We start from the raw sequence: 20,602 nt of genomic DNA, 5'->3' as shown, positions 1-20,602 counted from the left end.
TCTTCTGTAAGAGGCTCCTCTGTCCTCCACTCGTTACCTTCATTAATGGCACCTGTTTGAACCCGTTATCAGTATGAAAGACACCTGTCCACAACCTCAAACAGTCACACTCTAAACTCCACCATGGCCAAAACTAGAGAGCTGTCAAAGGACGCCCGAAACAAAATTATAGACCTGCACCAGGCTGGGAAGTCTGAATCTGCAATAGGTAAACAGCTTGGTGTGAAGAAATCAACTGTGGGATCAATTATTAGAAAATGGAAAACATACAAGACCACTGATAATCTTCCTCGATCTGGGGCTCCACACAAGATCTCACCCCGTGGGGTCAAAATGATCACAAGAACGGTGAGTAAAAATCCCAGAACCACACGGGGGGGACCTAGTGAATGACCTGCAGAGAGCTGGGACCAAAGTAACAAAGGCTACCATCAGTAACACACTACGCCGCCAGGGACTCAAATCCTGCAGTGCCAGACGTGTCCCCCTGCTTAAGCCAGTACATGTCAAGGCCCGTCTCAAGTTTGCTAGAGAGCATTTGGATGATCCAGACGATGACTGGGAAAATATCATATGGTCAGATGAAACCAAAATAGAACTTTTTGGTAAAAACTCTACTCGTCGTGTTTGGAGGAGAGAGAATGCTGAGTTGCATCCAAAGAACACCATACCTACAGTGAAGCATGGGGGTGGAAACATCATGCTTTGGGGCTGTGTTTCTGCTAAGGGACCAGGACGACTGATCCGTCTGAAGGAAAGAATGAATGGGGCCATGTATTGCCAAATTTTGAGTGAAAACCTCCTTCCATCAGCAAGGGCATTGAAGATGAAACGTGGCTCGGTCTTTCAGCATGACAATGATCCCAGACACACCGCCCGGGTAACGAAGGAGTGGCTTCGTAAGAAGCATGTCATGGTCCTGGAGTGGCCTAGCCAGTCTCCAGATCTCAACCCCATAGAAAATCTTTGGAGGGAGTTGAAAGCCTGTGTTGCCCAGCGACAGCCCCAGAACATCACTGCTCTAGAGGAGATCTGCATGGAGGAATGGGCCAAAATACCAGCAACAGTGTGTGAAAACCTTGTGAAGACTTACAGAAAACGTTTGATCTCTGTCATTGCCAACAAAGGGTATATAACAAAGTATTGAGATGAACTTTTGTTATTGACCAAATACTTATTTTCCACCATATTTTGCAAATAAATTCTTTAAAAATCAGACAATGTGATTTTCTGGATTTTTTTTTCACATTTTGTCTCTCATAGTTGAGGTATATCTATGATGAAAATTACCAGTCTCTCTCATCTTTTTAAGTGGGAGAACTTGCACTATTGGTGGCTGACTAAATACTTTTTTGCCCCACTGTATGTGACGAACCAGGATAAAACAAGAGGCCTACATCAGCATAGCTTTTACCAGGTTGGAGAAAATTTGTGAGCAGACGCAGAAGTTGCAAGCTTTCTGCTGCAAAGTTATGTTAATTCAATAGAACAGTAAAGTTTATTACTGCCTTATAAAAAAGGCTCAGTGGGATCAAGCAACTACCCAGTCTTTCAGGCAGCCGTTTTTACCAAGACTCTCAAGCATTTTATCATTTTAACTCATTAGTCAAATGAGTTTGCAGCTAGTCACAGTGGATCCGCATTTTGGAGGCCAACATGCGCTTATTGTTTACTGCAAGGATCAGCAACTAGCTCTGGCTAACCAGTCAGAGGAACCAAAGCTAGCGGAGTTAACAGTAGATCCCAGACTCTGGTTTAAACATTGATGACTTCCATCTGATCAGAACCCGAAGGATAAGTGATAGTGGATAGAGGAATGGGGTGTGGTTTTTATTAATAAATCCTGGCGTAACTTAGATCAGACTATGGTTACAGAGATTTTGTAGAAAGTCGATTGAACTGCTACTTGTTGTGCTGCAGCCGACATCTTATTATTGTCATCAATAACGTCGTTTCTGACGGGACACTCAAAATTGTGCAGGCGGTTGACATAGTCACATCAATGACACCTCACGGCTTCCATCATAGGTCTCACAGCGAGGTCGTTAGTAATTCTACTAGATAATGTGCCAGTGTCAAAATCTTACAAACTGAACCTTTGAATATAAATTAGAGGGGTTGATTGATCGATGCAATCGCTACAGTAAAGAGCAGCATGGATGGATGATTATACAGGCTTCACCTTGCAAAAATGTGATGGTTTGCAGGTTTTTTTCAGCTTTTTATTGTCATTACACTGCCACAAGTACAGAGCAACAAAATGAACTCTACATTTAAAACATTCCCTTTGGGAGCAGTGGGCTGCCATTGTGTGGCGCCCATGGAGCAGTGTGGAATTAAGGGTTTTTTGCTCAGGGAACCAGATTGGCGGTCTTTGGGAGTTTGGCTCGAAAGTAGAACCTCAGGAATCCATACTATATGCCCTAACCACTAGGCCACCACTCCCCCACTTGTTTGATGATGCTGCCATTTGTATGGCACATGGAAGATGCCATTCTAACCTGATTACCACTAGGAGGCACTGTAACTGAGCTAAGATGAAAACGGATACCAATAAGTTTATCACTAAACAGCTGTTCATGCTGGTCGAGTCTTCCTTACATGAATCAACAGACCTGGATTATCACTTCACAATAGAACAATAGTTTTAATTGCTGAAACAGCAGATATTGTTGAAAACTTTTCTGCATCACATTCTAATGTAACAACTGCACTTTTAATTCATCAAATGTCAGATCAATCTGTTCACATGCCAATCTCATTGGTTTTGAATTATTTGTGTGGCTCCTTGTATTTTTCAGCAGAAAACAACCCTGAGTGAATCCACTGGACTAGATATTTCCCTGCACAAACTAACCTGCACCAAAATCTTAAATTCCTTCATCAGATTTTCACTTATTTAGCTCTGCTAGAGCCTAATGATAAGACATTTATTTAATACAGGATTGTTAGAGGATGCATGCATCTAAAGCCTGAACACCTCTGGGCTAATGCCAAATGTCCAAAATGTTGAATGGAAACTCCGAAAGTCATAATTGCTATTCAGAAAGTCGGAGCAACACAACCATACTCAACTTCAAAACTCAAGATGGTTGCCATTTGCACCGACAACCTGTCCAACGTTCACCATCTCCGCCGAGGAGGTTAGGTTTTCCGCTAGGTTTGTTTGTTGGTTTACTAGCAGGACTTATTGAAAGTAAGGAACAGATTTTAAGGATATTTTTTGAAGAACAATCCATTGATTTTTTTAATGATCGAGATCATAATCCGGATACAGGAATTTTTAAAGGATTCTTTAACATTGTGAGATTGGGACATTTGGTGGAAAATGAAGCAGTGACAATTGATATTTTCAGTATCAATAATAATAATAATGATAATTAAACATCATTGAACTCTCAATGGAGAAATTAACTTCTACATCTTAACCCAGCCCCTTGGGGAGCAGTGGGCTGCCACTGTGCAACGCCTGGGGAGCAACTGGGGGTTAAGGGTCTTGCTCAGGGACCCAGATTGGAGGCTGTGGGGATCAAACAAGGTACTTGCAACCTTCACAGAGCACCAGTACACTGCTCTAACCACTAGGCCCCCACTCGCCAATTTGGACTTAAAAGTGATGATTATAAAAAGGCAAAAAATGCAAAAAAAACATGAAACGGGAGTATTGTACGTTTGTTAGCAGGATTAGTTATGAACAGCTTTCAATGATCATGTGTATGTTTTAGCTGTAGGTGTATGTCTAAATTTGGGGGAAAGGTTGCTACTTGGCAAAGGTTTGCAGTCTCTGATTGCTTTTCTGAACCAGTGACTGTTTTTAGCAGTGCTAAAACAGCAACATTGAGACATTGATAAACCAGACTAAATGTAAGATTAAATGTGTAATTTACTCTGGCCCCGATCAATGATACATTGGAAGATTGTTGATTAGAACAACCCGTTGTTTTTCAAACCATATCTGTGCCTATTGGCGTAATAAGCGCAACAGAAAGCTGGTGGGGGAGTGTAAACAAACAGCCTGTAGGTAAAACTGCGAATACGTCCTTCTTAAAAATGAATGAGCGTAGAGCCTCTTCCTGCTCACGTTTCAACGAAAACCCCAAGTCTAATCCTTCCAAAACTGATTCCAAAGCGGAGTCGAACTAGAACTGTTCAATAGTTGTTGCCATCTTTCTTGTTGTGCTTTCTCCAGCGTCGTGCAACTTTGTCGCCATGCCCTTAAAACCCTGCCCACTTTGCATCCAGAAATTTAAAACACATCTCTGCGTGGTGATTGGCCCGCCAGTTCTAGGACCTGAAGCATTGATCGAGGCTAGATCACTTGCAGGCACAAATGATTTTGGCCGCTGGCTAGTTTACTTGGCTACCATTAAGTCAATCAGACTTCCCAGTTTTAAGTTCCAAAGACCAGTTAAGTGGTTAAATACCTTATTAGGTACTAGTGGGTATATTGCTTCAATATATGAACATCTGTTAATTTTCAACTATCGGCATTATTACATTGCCAATGTCAATATTACACAAATCAAAAAAAGCAAAATAATAATTAACTAAAACAGAAGGATGAAATGTATAATGTGAATAAAATGAATCTTAAAATAATTTGTTTAAATCTTGAAACCGTTTAAAAATGTAATTTTAAAAGACAGCACAAGCATGATGATAATAAAGACCACAGAAACAACAGGGTACTATGCGGTCTGTCCCAACAGTCCAGTTATATTTGAGTTAGTTTTTTTTTCTCAGAAGAAAAATGCCAGGAATCCTCTCCACAACAGTCACTATTCAGCATTGTTTTGTCAGGCTGAACAGCCGGGGCCTCACTGGTAGCCAACAAACCAGTTAACACGAACCGACATGATGTGACCTTTCTCCTCATCCCTATCACTTCATGTTTTATACTTGGGTGGAAAAACGCTGCTGTGCCACAGACAAAAGTGGAACAACCTGACATTAGCTGTATGCGGCTAAGTGTTTTTTCTGTTTTTTTTACAAATCGTTTGGCTGATTGATTGTCCAAAGCAGAGGACGACAGACAAAAGTCCTGCAGTGGTTACAGGCTCTGGATGGGCCTGATGCGTGGCGTGTTCCTGTTTGAGTGAGGTGAGATGTAAAAGAGCTTTGATGGCAAACGGAGCAGAAAGCGAGAAACGCGCCACTTACATAATTCAAGAACATATTGTAAGGGAGCAAGAAGTGCTGAAACATGAGACAACTTTGGGCTACAAGTTCCCACCACGGGAGGAAGGCATCAGCTGATTAAAGTCGCAAAGAGAGCTTCAGTCGGTTTTATATTCAAAGCTTGTAGATCTTAAAAAGAAGAAGTAAAAATTATCTGTTTCAGTGAACCCACTTCTAAAACCAAACATCAGACTAAAAGGATCAACTTGCTACACCTACCCTGAAAAGAGGTCTCCTTAGAAAGCTTCAATCCTTTATTTTGCAGTCTTAATGGACTAAACTTTATAATTTTCTTGCTTTTTAAGGTATCAGACTTAAAAAGCCAAACAATTTTCTTTTTCATTTGGGTCCTGGTCAATTTCGCAGATTTGTTTATGTTCTTGTGGGATGTCTGCTATCAACCAGGAGGATGTTTCCCTCAAGATTTTCGATATTCAACCCAGAATATAACATAAGGAAGATAATTTCCTGGCTCCAACACACAACATCAACCAACATTTAGATAGTAATAGAGAGTAATAAAAAATGTCTTTTTATGACTGTTTTCTCAGCGCACTAGAAAAATATGTCATTTAAATACACAGGTAGGAAATGGCAAAACAAAAGTATGAAGGGAAGGGGTTCAGATTGGGCAAATTGACCCGGATTCTCAGTGTTCCACCTCTGGCTTATTGTTGCATGTATGAACAAAATGCTCCAGCGTACACAGAGCTTTTGTTATGGTTGAAATATTCTCCAGCTCTCTCCTGCATTCCCACAACACCACAATGCAGCTATTCTTAAAGACACGCAGAAATCAAGTCAGAGCCACTCTCTGGTCATTTCCTGTGGCGTGGGAAAGGACGGAGAGGAAACTGTTTAGAAAGGTAGCAGTAGAGCTAAGAAAGTGTTTTTTTTCCATAAATAAGTTACGGTCTCAGTCTGTATGCTGTGCATTATTATGCAGAAACAGAAATTATATAGAAGAAGAAGAGTGTTAGCATAATGATAAAGAAAAGCCAAAAAAGACAGCTTGTAGTGTTGGCTGAAAGAATTTGCTGTTTGAGAAAATTAGAAAATACAGAAAGTTCCCATTTAATGGATTTTGTGCACCTCTGTGTTGATCTGCTCTTACTAAATTCTGACTAAAAGGATAGGGCTCACTGATTACATGATGGTTACCCAAATACACCCAATCTAGAGGCATGATAGAAAAGATCTGTTGGCAGTGAGCAGCATCTTTCATTCATCAACCTTTACATGTTAGTCTGGCATCTTCACTTCCTGTTTTTTAGTGTCACCCGTGTGTTCCCAGCAGCCTCTAGCACTCTGCAAGTCGCACCATTTCCTTACAGCAAGAAGCTTTTTCATTCTTTACCTTCATTTTAATCTCTAATGATAATCCAAAATGGTTTCCCCCATTAAAAGTAAAAAAAAAAAGAAAAAAAAACATAAACGATAGATCGATTCGTTTTTGTAATATGAAAAGAAGCCACAGCTAACCCATACCGGTGAAGAACATGCATCATGCACACAGAAAGACCTCAGTGCAGGATTCAAAGAGAGGCCATGCTGCAAAGCAACAGTGCAGACAACTGCAACAGACTGAAACATGATATCTATTTAATTAGACAAACTATATTAATGTACTTAAACTTATGTACAAAAGACATATTGCTTATTCATTCTCTGTAGTTAAAACACAACTGAAAATGTTGGGAAACTATTTCTTCTACTGCATTTCCTATATCCTTGCAGAGTCACAGGGTGCTTTTTGACACCCTAAAAGACACTTGAAGGAACACATTTTACACCTAGTGGCTATTTAAAGGGATTAGTTCGTCTACAATTCCCTCTGCTGGATCCTGAGAGGCAGCTGCAGTACCCTGTAATAACTCAAGCATGAACCTAGAGAACCTACGCAAACCTTTACGCACAATGAGCCGCCTGAAGTTCAAACCAGAAGCTTCTCTGTACCACTGTGCAGCCAACACACACACATACACACACACAAAAAATCTGATAAATAGCATGAAAACCTTTGAGGTTTAACATTTCCACCATGCAGTAAGGTTCTTCAAGGCAACACACAGGGCAACTATTTGAAAAATAAACACTGCACATTAAACAGACTTCAACTCAGAATAATTAAAAAATTCTTTGCTGCATTTCAACTTAGTTTCTATATGACTAGAGACACTGAAAGCTCTACCCAGCTCCGTACTGGAAATCCTTCATAACACTCTGCTACATTTCTGAGAACCAACAACAACAACTCATCATTCATAACTGGGCTGAGTAAAATCAGCCAATTTCAGACAATTCAAACATTCACGTTTGAGCCAGGAAGAGTGCAACAGGCTTCTCCGTCAGAACTTTATGAATGACTCATCTCCTGCCCGTAATGCCTTTCTGGTTCATTGCGATTTGTGAAATGCACAGCAAGACGCCAAATCTTCGGTGCTGTATTCTGTACGGGAGCGAGCGTGTGACTGTGCGTGTGAAGGGATTTGGCTGAGAGATAATTGACTCCTTCAGTCACTCTGATGTGCTGTGAATCATCTGCAGCCATCTGACTTCCTGGAAGGCTATTTCAGGAGTTCTAAACTTTTCCACATTGGGACTAATGAGGAGCCTTACCGAGCTTTAGCGTTAGCTTTGAGAAAATAACGCAAGGTTCTCGCCTTTCTGCATCGATTGCAAATCCTGTCTTTGAGTAAACGTTTTCTTAACATAATGCAAAGGAGATATTTTTTGCGTGAGAATGAGATCCTGCTTTCACTTCAGCAGAGGCTCTACTCCCATTTCTGCTAAATACAAAAGAAACAGAAGCGGTATCTAATATGTGTGTTCACAGAAAGAAATGATCATGATCATCCGCCAGATACATTACAAACTTAGAAATACACTATATTGCCAAAAGTATTTGCTCACCTGCCTTGACTCACATATGAGCTTAAGTGACATCCCGTTCCTAATCCATAGGGTTCAATATGACGTCGGTCCACCCTTTGCAGCTAGAACAGCTTCAACTCTTCTGGGAAGGCTGTCCACAAGGTTTAGGAGTGTGTTTATGGGAATTTTTGACCATTCTTCCAGAAGCGCATTTGTGAGGTCGCACACTGATGTTGGACGAGAAGGCCTGGCTCTCAGTCTCCGCTCTAATTCATCCCAAAGGTGTTCTATCGGGTTGAGGTCAGGACTCTGTGCAGGCCAGTCAAGTTCATCCACACCAGACTCTGTCATCCATGTCTTTATGGACCTTGCTTTGTGCACTGGTGCACAGTCATGTTGGAAGAGGAAGGGGCCAGCTCCAAACTGTTCCCACAAAGTTGGGAGCATGGAATTGTCCAAAATGTCTTGGTATGCTGAAGCATTCAGAGTTCCTTTCACTGGAACTAAGGGGCCAAGCCCAGCTCCTGAAAAACAACCCCACACCATAATCCCCCCTCCACCAAACTTTACACTTGGCACAATGCAGTCAGACAAGTACCGTTCTCCTGGCAACCGCCAAACCCAGACCCGTCCATCAGATTGCCAGATGGAGAAGCGCGATTCGTCACTCCAGAGAACGCGTCTCCACTGCTCTAGAGTCCAGTGGCGGCGTGCTTTACACCACCGCATCCGACGCTTTGCATTGCACTTGGTGATGTATGGCTTGGATGCAGCTGCTCGACCATGGAAACCCATTCCGTGAAGCTCTCTGCGCACTGTTCTTGAGCTAATCTGAAGGCCACATGAAGTTTGGAGGTCTGTAGTGATTGACTCTGCAGAAAGTTGGCGACCTCTTCGCACTATGCGCGTCAGCATCCGCTGACCCCGCTCCGTCAGTTTACGTGGCCTACCACTTCGTGGCTGAGTTGCTGTCGTTCCCAAACACTTCCATTTTCTTATAATACAGCTGACAGTTGACTGTGGAATATTTAGGAGCGAGGAAATTTCACGACTGGATTTGTTGCACAGGTGGCATCCTATCACAGTTCCACGCTGGAATTCACTGAGCTCCTGAGAGCGACCCATTCTTTCACAAATGTTTGTAAAAACAGTCTGCATGCCTAGGTGCTTGAATTTATACACCTGTGGCCATGGAAGTGATTGGAACACCTGATTCCAATAATTTGGATGGGTGAGCAAATACTTTTGGCAATATAGTGTATAATGTTGATCCACAATCTTGTTGGAAGTTTCAATTGAAACAAAGCGATCAAGTTTCATAGACGTAGAAGTCGTTGAAGCAGGCTGCTTTCTTTTCAGCCGTTCGATTGCACAACCTGAAGGAGGAAACCTGCAGCCTATGAGCATGTTGGACGTTTTTTTTAGCCGCATCCTCGCAGCGCTGCAGCTAGATCCAACCTATAATCAACATTCTTTCAACATAAAGGCAGAGGATCACTGAGAGGAACACATGCCAGGACAACTTAAGAACACTGCTAGCGTAAAAGGCTGAGATATTTGACAGCAATATAAGCCAGATTGTTTGAACACAGGCAGTACAAAAAAAAAATGCATGTTTGAAAGGAAAAGCGTTCTGTCACCAGAAAGAATGTTTTTTTTTTAGATTGTTGCACACATCTGTCTTTTATTTTCTATTTTTTTCCTCTGGAAAATCTGACCTGCATTTGTCTTCCAAGTTATCCCCTAAAGTCAGCTCTAATCTTTCTCCTTTGACTCTTTTTTAATGCTCATATCCCCTCCCTGCAAGGCAACAGTGGGTCAGAATCTTCTCAAGGTCTCACCAGTGGATTTCTTTGAACCCCTGACGAAAACAGCAAAAACTGATTTCTGTGATAACATCTCAGCTAGAGACATTGTCTGATCTACAGCAGAAAGTCGGGGTTACACGTTGGGCCACTTTTTTCTAATCTTTTTTTCTTCTGTAGTGCATATTTTGCCTGTGCATGAATGCAAGTAGAACGAGGCTTAGTAAGACCAAACCTAATAAAACAGAGTTTTAAATTCCAAGAAGATGGATTGTTTTGTTTGTCTATCAATGAATTTCTCTGTGCAGAAACTGGCCAACTATATAATCATGTCAATTTTCAGAAAATCTTGTTAGCAGCGCACTGATCAAGTGTAATGCCACCGTCTGGGGGAAGATCCCAGGATATTTATAGTTGGAAGAATTTCTAACAGAGTTAATATAATTTAGCGCAACATTCAGAGAGGCTTTGATCCAAAGAAAACCCAATTTTATTACATTTTTATCGTTTCTATTCAGAGGGTTTTTGTGTTTCTGTACGGATGGCAGTGGGAGCAGCTCGTTTATAAACAGTAAACTTCAAGAGATTATTCGCCGCGCAACAAATCCAAGACAAGAAGAAGAACATTCTTTGATTAATTTATAACTATAAATCCTAAGTAAGAGCCTTCAGGCTTAAAAAAAAAAAAAAAGAAAGAAAATTACAGACAAGATTTTGTCTAGGGCTGCCTTTTACAAAGAGAGACATGAGAGCAGGTAAAAACCTTGAAAGCATGCTAGCAGACGTTACTTCCCCACCCGAGGGCATGTCTGGCTCTTTTTTTGTTCTCAGTGACTCAAGGAGGGACAGCGGTTGCATCTAAATGACTAAATCACAAAGGCATGTAAACCTCAGGTAGGCGCTGGTATTACTACAGACTGTAAACCTTCCTCTCTTTAAGTGTTTCAAAACACCTGGTTCATCATAAAAGGATTATTGGTCGGAAAATCAGTGTGTTGATAAACAAGACGAAACGTTGACGGAAATTGCTGCATAAATTGCTGTCAATAATACCTAATCTAATTTTGTGGTTTTTTTTGGAGAAAATTTCTCTAAAATGTTCTATTGGAGAAGTTTTACAACCTTGGTATAATAATGGTCAGTTTTCTGAGGTTTTTATTTTATCATAGTTATCAACTGATATTAAGAAATAATGTTGTGATAAAGGTTTGGTGATATGGTCGAGCTACATTTGAATATTTTCAAGGAACGGGCATCAAACACAGATGTGCATTTGCCATTGTCAGAGTCCAAATGTTCTGATGCAAGCATCCCTTCTGCAGGGTTGAAAGAAATAACAACCCAACGACAATCTGGGTTGGATCTCGGTTGCTGTTTCTTGAGGTTAAAAATGTTTTTGCAACATCTTATGAGTCTAGTGCAATAGATGTTCAAAGTTGCATGGGCCAGACTGGTGCAGAGTGATAAGCCTAAACAGCAGTGTCTTAACAGGAGGGCTTCAACTAACCATCATTTTGTTCGTCAATTATTTATTCGATTGATCGATTAATAATCGGATGGCAAACAATTCCTTAAAAGAGATTTTTTTTTTTACAGAATTTAAACAAAGTTGAGCTAAAACTTTTCCCCCTGAGTTCTGGATAGAGGATATTAATGGACGAAAGTTTTTTTTTTTTTTCATCTTAAGTGCAAAATGTTTATATTAGAGCTGCAACTAATGATTATTTTGCAAGTCGATTAATATCTTGATTATTTTTTCCATAAATAATGGGATAGTCAAAGATTTTATTGATTGAGATATTATGAAATTAAACCAGGGGAAACTAAAACTTTTCCACTAGAGTAGTTCTGGCATATTGACAGACGAAAACATCTTTTTTTTATCGTGAATGAATAATGTTTATATATTTTCTACACTTTTGGTACAATTGCTGCACTAATTGTCAGGTAAAGGCGTGTTTTAGAGACTATACACCCCAGTTAACACTTAATCAATTGCTAAATTAGTTGACTACTATGTAAATAATTAATAAATCTGATTAAATGTTTCAAAGTAATTACCCAAATATATTATAAACAACAAATAACATGATTCAATCGATTTTTTTTTAAAGCAGAAAATCAACCATTTTAAAGGCAGCTAAAATATTGCAAAATAGTTATTGTTAGTATATATAATGTTATTAAAAACTTGTGCGAATTGGTTTTGTTACAGACCTAAGCAAAAGTTTGGAATAAGTGTCAATGAATATGTAGCATCTTCCTGCTCTTTGTTTAGTTTTCAGACCACAATAATCATCAAGCAGGAAATTGTAGTAGCGTTCTTTCTTCCAGCTGACAAGCAGTGTGCAGCTGCAGGTCAAGAAGGGAGACATTCTATTAGACTCAACAAAACCAGAGGAAAGGTTCATAAACATTAAGAGTAAAAAAGTAGTCTTTGCATTTTGGTAATGGTAATCTTTTCAATCCTGCAGGGGAAAACAACTAATTAATAAACAATACAAGATTTTCTTTTTTCCTCAGTGCATCACTGTTAATTGACTGTTAAGGACTCAATGAACCAGTTAGTGGACTTTGATTTAATGCAGTCATAAAGCAAAACTTTTAACCTTTCTCCAGGGGGGGGAAAAAAAGTATTGACCTAAATCTGAACTTTGGAAGAGTCCAGTCAAAATGCCAAGGGTCTAAATTTGAACTTGCTAATGACAAAGAAAGACAGACATGGACAGTAAGGACTGCAGTGGACATAATGTTGAAGAATGAAACCAAGTATCTGCTTCCTCAAAAAAAAAAAAAAAAAAAAAAAAAAAAAAAGAGTGAAAAAAAATCCAACTGCATTAAATATATATAAAAAAACAACACATTATTGAGGAGGATCAAACTTGATGCTTAGCTTGACATGAGTGTTGCGTCATCACCATGGTGACAGCACACAATTCTGCGCCAAATTGCAAAAAAAAATTGAAAACAAAAATTTAACAGACTAAAAACTAACAAAGATGTTTCCATATTTAGAGCTGCCGTATAGAGTTTCTTTGCAGATGCTACACTAAAAATAGCTACGTTTTTAACATGCTCTTTTCTCATAGCAGAAATGTAAAATATTTTTGTTTGTTTTTCTTGCTAAAACATCTGCGTAACCAGCTGCGTGCAGGAGGGGAGACCCTTTAAACTGTATAGGCGAGCACATTTCTCTGCGAACTTTGCGAGAGAGAAAAAACATGTGACATTTTCCTCCACTTTAAATAGCGCAGCTACTTGTTTTAAACTTAAAAAAAAAGCTGCAAAACTCCTCATGCAGATTAAAGGGAAGAATGCAGGTTAAAATAAAGGTCTGCGATGCGTACTCACGTTCTCCGTTATCTTGGACGGGCACCCACCGCAGCACGACGACTAACAACCAAGTTGGACTTCGCATAACGGAAATGTGCTGGGAGGCAAGTATGCTAGCATCTAGGCGCTGAGCTGGAGCACAACTAAGTGGACTTGAGAGGGAAAAGTTCGCGTTGAAAAGCCCCTTGCTTTCTCTGTCATTGTGTCCGCATGCGGTTGCTCTTCCACGACAGTAAAAAGAGGAAAAGAAAACTTTCAGCCACGAAGTTGATGCTCATTTCCGCCGCGTGATAAAAAAATGCCGCGGTCCAAAGCGGTGAGGGGAAACAGTCAAGATGGACCAGATGTACGGTACTCATTCCGGAAGCTTTTCAAAATAAAAGAATTAAAGCTTAAAGGAATAGTACACCCAAAAACCGCGGCAGACCAAACCAGATGAAAGTGCGCATTCAGCTCGGCAAAGAACTCGTGCTCTTCCTCAACACTGAATTCCTCAGACATTTTTCTTTCGTTGTTTCTTTCTTTGCACAGGTAAACAGCACATTTTTTCTTCTACGCTTGCATTATCGGCAGAGCAGACGCTGAATGCGCACTTTCGTCTGGTTTGGTCTGCCGCGGCTTCCGTAGACTCGTGAACGCGCTTTTAGGAAATCCTATACACTACTGTTTATGCTCTAAAAACATTCTAAATGAGTTTGTTTCGAGTAAATTCTGGATGCTACCCACTCAGGACACTTGGAATACATTGGACGAGCAGTATGGAGGAATATTGACACGTTTTTTGTGGACTTTTATGGACCTTTCTGCCTCGGGCACCACAGACCTCCATTATTTGAATGTCAGCAGACAGCAAGAAGCCTCCCAGATCTCCAGATGCATTTGAGATATCAAAAAAGTACTCCAGAGTGTAGTTCAGCATGGGGGTGAGTAGAAAATGAAGGCTAATCATGTTTTGGGTGTACTATTCCTTTAAGTCTCATTAGTTAAGGTTAGAGTCATCAGTGTGTGTTTGTCTGTGTCTGAATTTAGCTATATTTGTCTACATATAACTAACTTCAGCGTGTTTGACCATCCGATCCCAGACCCAATTCTATTCAGTTTATTTATATAGTGCCAATTCACAACAGATATCACTTTACAGTTCACCAGATAATACAATCAAATTGATTCAAAGTTTTCTATCTAAGGAAAACCAGATGATTGCATCAACTCGTTGACTCAAATGCAATCCCTCACACTAAGCATGCTTGTAGCGGCAGTGGAGAGGAAAAACTCCCTTTTAACAGGAAGAAACCTCCAGCAGAACCAGGCTCAGTGTGAGCGGCCATCTGCCGAGGCTGACTGGGGTTCAAGGAGACAGAAGCAGAGATACGAAAGGCGACTGTAAAAGGCGGCGCCGTCAAGGAAACACACAGCCAAGAAGAGGGGTTCCGAGCCAGCTTCCATGTCAGAGGATGAAGAGAGCACATCCAGCCAGTCACAGTCAGAGAAACAGGACTACACTGGAAAACAGGCCTGCGATGGGACTGGCGACCTGTCCAGGGTGTACCCTGCCTCTCGCCCATTGACAGCTGGAGATAGGCACTAGCACCCCTCGCGACCCCACTTGGGATTAAACGTGTTCGAAAATGGATGGATGGATGGATGGATGGATGGAAAACAGGCCGATCTCCAACATCTATAAACAAGAGTGTTGATGGCAGCAGCATAGCTGATATTTCTCTCCAGGATGGTGTCACAGACAAACAGGACCAGATGAGGTGAAGCTACTATGAGAAAAAGCAGAGAGAGCAGAACGTTAGAGATTGAACAGATTCTGCAGAGTGGGAGAGTAGAGATAGAATGAAGCAGAATGATGAAATAGGGGTCCCTATGTCCTCCAGAAGTCTTAGCCTATAGCATCATAACTATAGAGATAGCTCAGGATAACCTGAGCCACTCTAACTATAAGCTTTATCGTTAGTGTAAGCTGGTGAGTGTGGCACTCCCAGAGCAGTTGCAAAAAAAAAAAAGTTAAATAAAGTTAGCTTCTCAAGAGTGACAGCGGTGACAGCAAATCACACAAAAAAAGACAATGGGCTAATCAGGACCTTTGGGAGTCAGGGCTCATCTTGAGCTTCAGTTTTCCTCTTGGTCCTAGTGCTCAACGACTGTCTGTGTACTGTAGCGCCACATTGTTTTTGGACAAAACGTGTAGGGGACCAAAACGGACATTTGAAAAAGTACAGGGGACATGTCCCCCTCTGTCCCCCCCAAATAATTACATCCATGTAATCAGCAGTACATTTACACATAAAGAAAAGGTAAAGAAATATACATTGAAGTAACTTTCTACTGCAGTGAAATGAAATGTTAGCAAATAGATGTCAGTGCCTGATTTATGTTGGGGTTTTAATGAAAACAGCTTCAAATGTAGGTATTTCTGGGTTCCAGGTTGGACGTTTGTCATCTTGCTTGGTCTCTTCTGGGGTTCCTGTCTTCAAATTCCAACATGGCTCAAAGAAGGTAGTGGTAGAGCTGTAATTATAAAACAGTTCTTACCAACTGGTGATGATCAAGTGACACAGTGAAATTAATTCATTTTAGCTCTACTATTGCAACATGGCAACTAATCCTGTCAGCTTCAAATTGTTTTAGAGCTTTCGGGTTGGACCAAAGGAAGAGTAATCAAAAGTTAGCATATAGTTTTAGTTAATAAAGCTGGAAACCAACAATCAGGCTTTGGGTCTAGTGTTGGACTTAGACCTGAACCTTCAGAGCCACATAAAGACAGCGACACGGTCAGCCTTCCTCCACCTAAAGAACATCTTCAGTATTAAAGGACTAATGTCTCAGCAGGACCTTGGGAAAACTGTCATGCATTTATCTTTAATAGAAAAGAATACTATCAGGCAGCGTCAGCCGATCCAGAAAGCTGCTGCTAGCGCCCTCATCAAAGCTGACAAAGTAGAAAACATCACCTCAGTTCTAAATTCCTTACACTGGCTCCCCTTTAACTCAGAAAATAGACTCTAAAATACTTCTGGTAGTCTATAAATCATTGAATAGCTTTGCACCAAAATACTTTTTGTCAGTTTATCGGCGGTCTACTCAGGTCTTCTGGCTCAAATCTACTCTGCATACCCAGATCCAGAACCAAATGTAGAGAAGCAGCTTTTAGTTATTATGCTTCACTAATTTGGAGAAAAACTTCCGGGAAACTGTAAACATATTATTTGTTTTGTATTGCCTTTAATCGTGCTATCTAAATTTTATCAGTTCATGTTTAAGTCAAATTTTCTCCTTATTTTTTTTATGAATAATTTTGTGTATTATATATGGTGATCTTGTTTGATTATTGTACAATACTTTGAATTGCATATATATAAACTGGCTTACAGTGAGAGATACCTGCAATGTGGAGGTTGTGAAAGCAATCTGTGAATCAAAAAATGCAGCTTCTCTGCAAACGAGAGAAAAAGTTTTGATTTACCAGTTTCAATAGCATTACTCATTATCATTGATGCATTAACACATGAGTAACATGCAACATTAGTAATATACTGAAATACTTTCATATTATGTTAAACTGTTTATTTTACTATGTAATAATTGAATCTATGATCTGGAGCACAGGACTGGATGTCTGGTCTTTCATCCTGAACTTTTTTACCTCTGTAACTTGGTGTAAAATAAAGAGGAAGCCTTACTTTAAAAGTATTTCTTTACAGCAGCTTCCATTACATTTGAATAGAGTTAAGATGTTTGACAAATCAATAGTCAGATTTAGGTATTAGTGAAAAAAGATTGGACTGGGAGGTAGTAATGTGTGTTTAAGTGTGTTCCTATAGCTGTTTTTTCACAGCAATGGGGGGAAAGTCGTCTTTAAGTCCAATGATGCAAATTTGCATGACATTTAGTCCGTAAAAGAGAGAGAGCTCTAGGTGTGGGAAGCCAAATATCCACTGAGCAGACCTGCTGCAGTTGTAGTTGATAAATACAACACAGTAGCATGATGGATTGCATTAGTTTTTATTGATGCTTTAAAAAAAACATTCAAGCTGTTTTGATTGGAGAAGTTTGCTAAACATTACCGTCAAAACTGGTGGTTTTATTTTGAAATTCCCTGACAGGAAGAAGCTCTTCTATGCTTTGCTCTGACTGCAGCCTGGAGTTTTAGGAATGGAATGTGCAAGATGAAGAAAGTATTCCAACTTTAGAGAAAAAAAGAAAAAGAAAAAAACCATCAACAGCACTGTATTTTTAAGAAGTTTATCCGTTTAGGGGGGTTATTTCTATGTATGCATATGGATAAAAAAAAATCTTATTTTTATGACCTAAAATTCATTTTAGGGTGAAGCTGAAGCTTTAAGGATGACATAACAAACAAGTCAACCCGCTCAAACTCAGGGAGGGTGTAGAATCTCTATCAGCTTATGCAACTTGTCATGTGTACCCCTCCCCGACATACACAACACACTAATGTGCAATGGAGGGCCACTTATATTCAAGTATGCACCTTTGATATTACAATTAAAGCACATTTCAAAGCCTTGACCCAGATCAGCTCTTTAATGTCAACTTTCCCCCCCCACTTCCATTCTTTTATACTGTTTGGACAGATGGTTTACAGGTTACCTTTATGAGCAGAAGTGTCAATTACAAGATGGTGTAAAACAGTTGCACAGTGACACCTGGTGAAAGACAAGCAGCAGAGCATCAAGCATGTGTGCATTATTTCACCAGGAGAAACTACTCTAAACTCACCAAATTTTATATCTGAACACAAGAACCCTGCTCAAGCAGGGTTTCTGTTAACGTACAGAAAAAAAATGATAAAACATGCTTCTTTGCAGTAAATAAACTGTTTTTGACAAGGGGTCCATTTACAGCCCCTTAGAATAATTTAGTGCAGTCCCTGCCGGCAGATCAATAATGGTAGAAATTATGAACTCCAGCAAAAAACAGCCACAAGTATGACACTTTTAAAGACAAATTTCTATCTTTTGAAATGGAAAATGTGGGTTATGACATATAGTACATTTCTGTAATTAGCTTTTTTTTTTCTTACATTCTAATTTCATAGCAAGGATGGTCGGAAGTAAAGAGCGACTTCTTAGTGAAAAAAATGCAAACTTCCTTTCCTTTAAACTAATATGTAAGAGGATTAGGGCCACTGAAAAAAAAAAAAAAGTTAACTGATTTTTAAATATTATTTCAATTTAATATGAGAAAAAAGTCAGAATTCTGACATTTTTCACAGAATTTTGACTTTAATCTCAGAATTCTAACTTTTTTCTTATAATTCTGACTTTAAACTCAGAATTTTGGATCTTAATGTAGATGGGCACCATGAAGGAAGAGATCTGGGAGCACTCAGCTTCACTGATATTTGAGTTGTTTGAGAGGGCCAGTGACACATTGGTGAAAAATGACGGAATTAGGTGACTTTTTACGTGCCAGAGGGGTCCCCAGTAATTCTATTTCATTAATGGAAGAGCAGAAGGTGATTAAAACAAGAGGGCTACCAGTAGTTTAGTCTCTAAAACAGACATGGCTATGGCTTGATGCTAACATGTTTGATAGCTGTCAGAATTCAGTCAGAATTCTGAGATAAAACTCAGAATTCTGAGATTAAAGTCATAATTCTGAGAAAAAAGTCAGAATTCCGAGATTAAAGTCATAATTCTGACTTTTTTTCTCATATCATACTGAAATAAAATTTAAAAATCAGTTAGCTTTTTTTTATTTTTCAGTGGCCCTAATCCTCTTCCATAAACTAGGCTAGAAACAGAAATAATTTTTTTTAAGGCACTAGTGGTTCTTTTTTTCGAGGGTAGGCTGACAGGAAAGGGGCTATGATATAGGGGGAGAGATATGCAGCAAAAGACCACAGGTAGGATTCGAACCCGGGTCAGCCTCGTCGAGGTCTAAGGCCTCCATACATGGGTTTTGCACGCAAACCACTGCAAGTTCAACTTTATTTTTTCTGTTATAGCTTTTTTTTTCTTTCTAAAATTTAAGTAAAACATTTTATGGACCAGCAAGGTAGAAAACATTTGATCTAAACCAGGGGTCTTCAAGGTTTTCCAGGCCAAGGACCCCCAAACTGATGGCCAGATCGAGCGAGGGACCCCCTATTTATATATATTGCATGAAATTGCGTAATATCAAACTGGTCCTATAGTCAGTCTATTTCATATAGTGTCATGTAACGATAGTAATTTCCCCCTGGGATTATTAAAGTCTGATTCTGATTCCTTGTTGATGGGAGAGGTGTTGTGAATGAAACGGTGCCCAGCTTGAAAGAGCTCCTGTGTGCATTGATGACTGAAAGATATCTTCTGCCTCCATTTATCTGTTTATTACAGTGTGTTGAATTCATGTTAATGTGTATTTTAAGACATTTCAATTAATGGGAAAAAAAATTCCAGGGGGGAATATCAAAAAAAAGTCTAATCAACCAAATCTTTTGCGACCCCCATGCAGTACCTCTGAGGACCCCCTAGGGGTCGCGTACCCCCTGTTGAAGACCTCCGATCTAAACAGTTCTGATATGCAACATTTCATTCAAGAACCAACATATTGTGATATTAAAATGTTGTGTATTCAATCTATTGCTGAACTGGTTAAAAGAAATGGTCACACAATGAAATAAATCTGTTTTTGAAGTTTGGAAAACTACTCTGAATACTTTAAAATTGATACCAAGGTTGGACACCATTCCTTTATAACCACTCTAGCCTAAGATCTGATTTTATGCACTTTAATTATCGTATGTTTAAAACTTTTTTTTAGCTGTAATTACTGAACAAATGTACAATTTTTGAATGAACCACAGAGGGGGGTATTCCTTAAAAATCTCCCCCCAAAATCTTGAATGAATTTTCCTTCTCAGTCCTCTGAAGGCTTCATCTTGTAACCATTGTTTAACTTTCCACAAATCTGCCTGGAGATGGCATTCTGAGCACAGCCAGCTACTCTAGAAAAGACAGTGGTTTACCTTCCCTGTGGACGACTGTCTGCTAAACAACTGTAGAGTCATGACTGTGTAGGCCATCACATCACATTTGTGTAACAGTAATTCCTTCCCCTTCCTTTTAACAGAAAACATTTGCATGTATTACCTCTAAATAAACTTAATCAATGTAAATATAAATATATCACAATTATATTTGGGGAGTTTTTTGTGGTTGAAGGCGAATTAGTCAAAGGTAACTGAAATAACGCCACATTATAAACATATGTCATTTTTCTATTGGATTGTGAAAATATTTAATGTTTAAAATGACATAAAATAAAAACATTTTATTCATTTAAAAAAAAAACCCTCACATCTTGGGTAAAAAAAAAACTTTATTAAAAAGGACTACAACATAAAACAAAGTTTGGGGACATAGTTGTGTAACATTGTGCTGTTGTTCTTAAAAAAT

The 20,602-nt window shown here is 39.5% G+C and overlaps 1 protein-coding gene across 2 annotated transcripts in view; it reads right to left on the bottom strand.

The window, feature by feature from the left end:
* The window catches only part of sh2b3 (SH2B adaptor protein 3), a 70,489-nt gene extending 56,970 nt beyond the window's left edge, over window positions 1-13,519 (bottom strand). For both annotated transcript variants that reach the window (XM_038308071.1, XM_038308070.1), the window contains exon 1: window positions 13,209-13,519. The gene's annotated coding sequence lies outside the window, so the exon portion shown is untranslated. The remainder of the gene's footprint in view (window positions 1-13,208) is intronic.
* Between the last annotated feature and the right edge of the window lie 7,083 nt (window positions 13,520-20,602).

The sequence above is a fragment of the Cyprinodon tularosa genome, unplaced genomic scaffold (assembly GCF_016077235.1).
Source record: "Cyprinodon tularosa strain WSP-4 unplaced genomic scaffold, ASM1607723v1 ctg63, whole genome shotgun sequence".
NCBI classification, from domain to species: Eukaryota; Metazoa; Chordata; class Actinopteri; order Cyprinodontiformes; family Cyprinodontidae; genus Cyprinodon; species Cyprinodon tularosa.
Note: the sequence above shows the minus strand (reverse complement) of the source record. Positions and strands in the feature narration are given on the sequence as shown.